Genomic DNA, 6,024 nt, shown 5'->3' on the forward strand with positions numbered 1-6,024 from the left:
ATAGGCCTTTAGTGTGGCATTAGGATTAGCTTTGTCATTCAACCTGGCAATGCTGCCAGCCCTTTGGGTACACTCCCAGCAGCAATGCCCTGAATTTTTTGATGCGTTATTTAAATTATAGATTGTAAATTCCGTGTTTCGGAAGGTACGTTAAATTGTGGGTCCCGGCTGTTATTCCTACATCTTTGACAGTCGTTACAGGTAGTCAGAAGCTTGAAAAAGTCTGACAGCCAGTCTAACCAAGGGGTATCGTGTTGCCCAGGTAACTGGATTGAGGAGGTCAGATAGGCAGTCGCTCCTTGTAAAACACTGGTACTTAGCTGAAACCGGTTGGACTGGTAGCCGACCCCAACATAGTTGGGAAAAGGCTAGGCCAATGATGATGTAGATTGTAAATATCAATAATATGTAAATATTTTTGAAATTAAATATAGTGCAATTATGTAAATATTGTTCACCTAACTGGTGGACTAAAAAAAAATACCATACATAATAGGAAGGACATATCAAAACTCAACATTGGAAAAAAGATAGGGATAGGATATGGGGGGATAGAATTCCTATTTCCCAAGCAATAATATCTGAAAGTAATATAATAATATACCGTAAAAATCTTCAACTTCGAATTCCCATGAAAAATAAAAGTTTGTGTTTGAGGGCTCAAAGGGACTTACTGCTCTACTCAAACCTTATAATATGCATTTGGGACGATTAAGGAGGCTTTCGTTGACATTTTGCACGGCCAACCTTGCGCATTAAGGATGGCATTCCTCATCCCAATGCTATAGGAACCACGTATTGTCATATAGGGGCCACGATTTGTTGCAAATCAAATGGAAAGATTGAGTCTAAATATGCAACAAATGCAGTAAAGGAGGGGTAACTAGAAATGTTCAAAAAAAGTTTACATCATGAGCTAAAAGCCGACTACCCGAAATGTTTAGATTCCTCTGGCAATAAAGACATCTATCTTAATTACTGGGAAAGCTTTTTGAATCCGCTGTTGGTTGTCAGCACGGTGATCGCCTTGGGCCTGTGATCTTCAGTTTAGCATTTCACCTTTTACGAGTAGTTTGGCAAATAAATTCAATATTCCACGATCCATACGTCTCGATGATGAGATGATGGATAATCATGGATCTACTTCGACGTCAAGTGCTAAAAGCGACGTAGTTGTAGTTTAAAATGTTTTACTTCAAAAATCCACCGAATTGTAATCGACTTGAGCTGAATTTCTCAAAAAATTCAATTGTTTTAATGGAGTAGAATTTTGCAATGTAACAAGCATTCTGGTCGTTACTCTAATTGAATTGCTTTTGTTTCAGCCTTAAACGCATCGCCAGATACCTCGCTTTGACTTATAGAAGCATCCTTATCCTATCCTTTTTCAGCTAAGCTTGATTCAATACAGAATCTTAAAGCTACTTTGTTAGATATCAGACATTTTAATTAATTGAACCAACTTGTCAGTAAGCATTTGTTACATGAATTGTGTTCTCAACCAAGACAATTGTAAACATCTTTGTAACTAGCTCATTAATATTAAGTCATTCGAACTCATCCCTTATTCATTCAGCAGCATCCACTTTATCTTTGAAGGGTTGTTTACGCGTCTCACTTTGAATACGCTTTGAACTAGGTTCAAGATGATAGCTTAGTTAAGGAATGGAACTTCAAACTACGAAAATTATTGTCAGATTAATTGCTTTTTAAACGGTTTTTGATTTGACTTTAAATTCAAGTTATGCTAGAACTGGCAATCTGTATTGCGTTTATTTGAAAAGCGCTAACTTCTAAAAATATTTACAAACACCTGTTTTTTAAGTCAAAAATAAGTATAGAGAAAGAAACCGACTGCAATGACATTAAAAAATCGAAGCTCATAAGCAAGAAAAAAATTGTCTTCAAAATTTTTTTAGTTTCATGTACGTAATAACAGGTATTCTTAGATTCTATTTCACAGCAGGGAACTCACAACCTTGAATCATTCATTAAAAAGCTCTTTAATTAAAATAAATTTTAGGCACAAAATGGAAAGCTAACCTTTTAGGCTTCTTAGTCGTCGCTCATTTTAATTTGGTATAAGAACAAAAAATAGTGAAATATTTTATGGTTCCGTGACATTTTCGTCATTTCAATTCGATTTTTAAATTCGTTTGTTGAAATAATATAAGAGAAAAAAGTCTTTTTTATAGAAACATGAATAATAATGGCCACTATGTCAATATTACGCGATATTCTGTTGCGAAGGCACAAGAACTTAAGGCTTCCTGAACTACGGAGCTCCATGAAGCTGGTATAAATGTATTTTTAAACTAAAATAAATAATCAAGTATTTTTAAGTATACAGTTTTGTATAATAACACCTATTATATATATATATATATATATATATATATATATATAGTCAGACTGCGAATAAAAAATCATTTATCATATAGCCAGTACATGCAATAAAAATCATTTAAAACAAAATTTCAACAATCCAAATTTGAAACAAGAAATCAGTTGAAATTGTTTTTTTTTATAAAATTTTATCCTGATTTATCCAGATCTCCTTAAAAAAATGAAACAAATTGAACCCTCAAAACATGACTTGTACTGAAATCAGTCTTTCATTTAGCAACGTGCCTACTGGCGGCCTAAATGCGACGAATTTTTTTCAGTCAAAAGCTTAATTTGAATAGGACTGAATGTAAGACTCGTTAGCGGTTGGCACAAGTGCGCTAACGTCCTATCCTGGTACAGCCAGCGATATAAAATCACAGAAAGAATAAGAAAATTCAATAACATAAAAAAAAATTAAAAGATTTGTAGTGGACAACTGGCTAGTTAAGAAAAGGAAGAAAAGCAAAATTTTATTATCATCGTCATTCCATATCACCATAAAATGAAGGCGCAAACACACCAAACAAAACCCAAATTTATGGAAAATACAACCTAGTACAAAAAATAATATTAAATAATAATAAAGGTCATAAAAACCCTGCTACGCTTACAATATAGCCTCGCACTTACACCGAAACCCGTTCTGATTCATGCTAGTTCATGTTCCCTTAATGAAATCAAGGAAATTAAATGTCTGTGCAGGCTGCAAAGTTCATTAAACTAAGCAAAACCTGCATGTCTACCTACGGTTCCCGGCGATGACAAATTAGTTAGACATCGCTGACTGTAGGACTTCTGTCGACTTAGCGAGCAATAATTAAGAAATTATTCTTCAATGTGTCTGTAATTAAAAGTGAAGTAAATTATAATATTTTAATACTTAAAATCACAAATTACACTCTTGTCTCGATGGTACACGAAAACACGTTTCCAACGATAATTTAAATTTATATTATCAGGGAGAATGTAAGCGGCGTGAACTGCAAATGTCGAATCATTGAAGTCGCAAACAGCTCAAATCTGCGGTTCGTGGAAACGCTATTGGTCTAAGACAGAGGAGAGTGGTGATAATAATGATAGTGGTGATAATAATGATAGTAATGATTAATTGACAAATTATAATCTAGATACATGTCGCTAAAGATGTACCCACTAAATTACAGGTTGGGTTTTTTTCACCCCCAGTAATGCTCTTTGCAAGGTGGGCAATTGGTTGTCAACCTTTAGTCTTCGTAATACTTTCCTTGTTAAAGAGCGCATAAAATATGAGAGTAAAAATATAGAGCAAAGACAAACAATGTTTGACGTATCGTGTCCATTACCATACGTTGAAATGTTCCAAAAAAATTATAAACATAATTTATACGCGTAATTAGAAGTTATTATTAGCTAGTAACATTTTCCCAGATAAGATCCGTGTGTAAATGAAAAGTAGATTATTCTCCGCTTTAGCTCCACACTTGGTCTAACTTTGAATAGCATCTAAACTAAAATAATGAACCTGATTGCAGCAAGTAGCGTTGATTAAAGGCGGGATTAGTAGCACCTGACTTGGCGTGTTTGTTGGATCGTCTTGCGTTTAGCTTCGGTTTGGAGCTAACGACGTGATCTCATTACTTGCTATGTTTAACATAAACATTCATTAGAATAGTTATGTTACAGTAATTTCTTAAATGTCTTCTTTGTGTTGTAGCCGCAAGGCAAAATTACACTGCACCTGCGTGACAAATCGTGGCACTTTTAATTAGGTTAAATCATTACCTTTCCTATGTTAGTATGTTACATTAATGGTACCGTTTTTTTATTAATTCTTGCAATAAAGACATTTTCATCTATCTAACTTATAAAAAAATAAATTTGTTGTACGAAGAAATAATATTTTTTAACAACAAAAAACAGTACAAACGCCTTCAAATAAAAACTACTGATTTAAACTTGATGACGTTTTTATAGGACTAAATGACAGTTATTTAACGTTAAATAAAAAAAAAATACATAATCGGTTCATTCAGTCCTAGGTTCAGTCTGGAAATCTAAATGGAACGACTAAAATCTCCTGCAGATTTTGAAAATGATCAATAAATAAATGATGTAAAGAATACTCCTATCTAGATAAAAAAAGCAAAATAGCGAAAGGTGGCTCAAACAAAACGAAACTGACGAACACGATAGCCCCAATTTCCATTGTATCAGCATTAATATCATGAAAAGAAACAGTACAAAGGTATCAGAGGACTCAATTAAAATTGCGCATATAAATAGACAAATTATTTTGACACCCAAATACAGGATTACAAAGTTATTTCGAACGCTATGATGGTAAACCAGCTTTTGCGGTAGGCCAACAAAACCCGATATTTCGGGATCCGGTTTCCAGTTTATCTTATTTAAATGACGCATTGTGTATGGTCAGAACCGTGGTTATCCGTGGTTTCGTTTTTTTGTGGTCTATTTTGAAACGTCTATTATGAGTAAAGAAAATTACAGGAACTCATACGCTTTGTTTTTATTTTAATCATAAGGAGGCGCGCGATGTGTCTCGGGTTGTATCCCATTGGACAAGCATTTGTGTGATTCTGGAATAATGTTTCGTTCGTTTTAATGAATACTCGAGTAATGTCCTGAATCTGTGTGTCTTTTGGGACATAAGGATTAAGTTCCCTACTAAAGGAATCAATTCAATTAAAAAAGCAATACTGTAATTTCTGAATCAAATTACAACTCTCAAGCAATCTTTTAAGTCATGAGTGCAATCTGGAGCACTGGAACAGAACTACTGAATTACGAAGCAACAACAAAAGACAAATGCTTCTACTCAGTTCCTTAACACCTCACCGTAATTCGCCGGTGAGAAACTGGCATCATTATCGTTTTTACGGAACCGATGCTTGAGAAACGATGCGTAATGACTTAAGATAAAACCATGATAGTCTTCCAGGAAATGGGGAAAAAGGGGAATTGGTGAAAATAAGTAAAAATGTGACGCATTCTTTTCGAACTTCTTGTTTTTTTTTTAATTGTTCAGATCATTTGGTTTGTTAGTTTCAGGAATTTATCTGACATCTTTAATTATTATTAGATATTAGTTGGTGATTGATGAGAATTGACAAAAATGTACAAAAGTAACGGTAAAGGTAACATCATATTCGAGGCCTGTTCCAAATCATGGATCACTTGATGCAAGGCAAAAGGAAATAAATGTGAAAAAAGTTGAGTCTCTGACAAGTTTGGTTTCTTTGCAAACGAAAAAAAACCTAAGTACAAAGTGGAGAGGTGTTTAAAAAGCCCAATTGGTAAAAAATACCCGACTTATTAAAAAAAATGTGATAAATATAAACTAAGAATAATCACATAACTCTCAAGAATATGAAACGAATTTGTAACAAGGAACAGAAGTAGAAACGACGTGAGTAAATCTTGTCCAATTTCCCTGCGAGATATTAAGACCATCATGTTCGCATTCCGACGAAGAAACATTTGGTCTTTATTAACCAAGTTTAGGAAGACGGCACGCAAAGTCATTAAACCCTTACGAAAACAAGTTTACACATTGAAGGCACTCGTCTCAGTACAATTCGAAAACAAGCCATGCAGTGTCAAGTTAAATTTAATTTCAGTTAGACCCTTGAAAATTAT

The sequence above is a fragment of the Trichoplusia ni genome, chromosome 12, assembly GCF_003590095.1.
Source record: "Trichoplusia ni isolate ovarian cell line Hi5 chromosome 12, tn1, whole genome shotgun sequence".
Taxonomy (NCBI): Eukaryota; Metazoa; Arthropoda; class Insecta; order Lepidoptera; family Noctuidae; genus Trichoplusia; species Trichoplusia ni.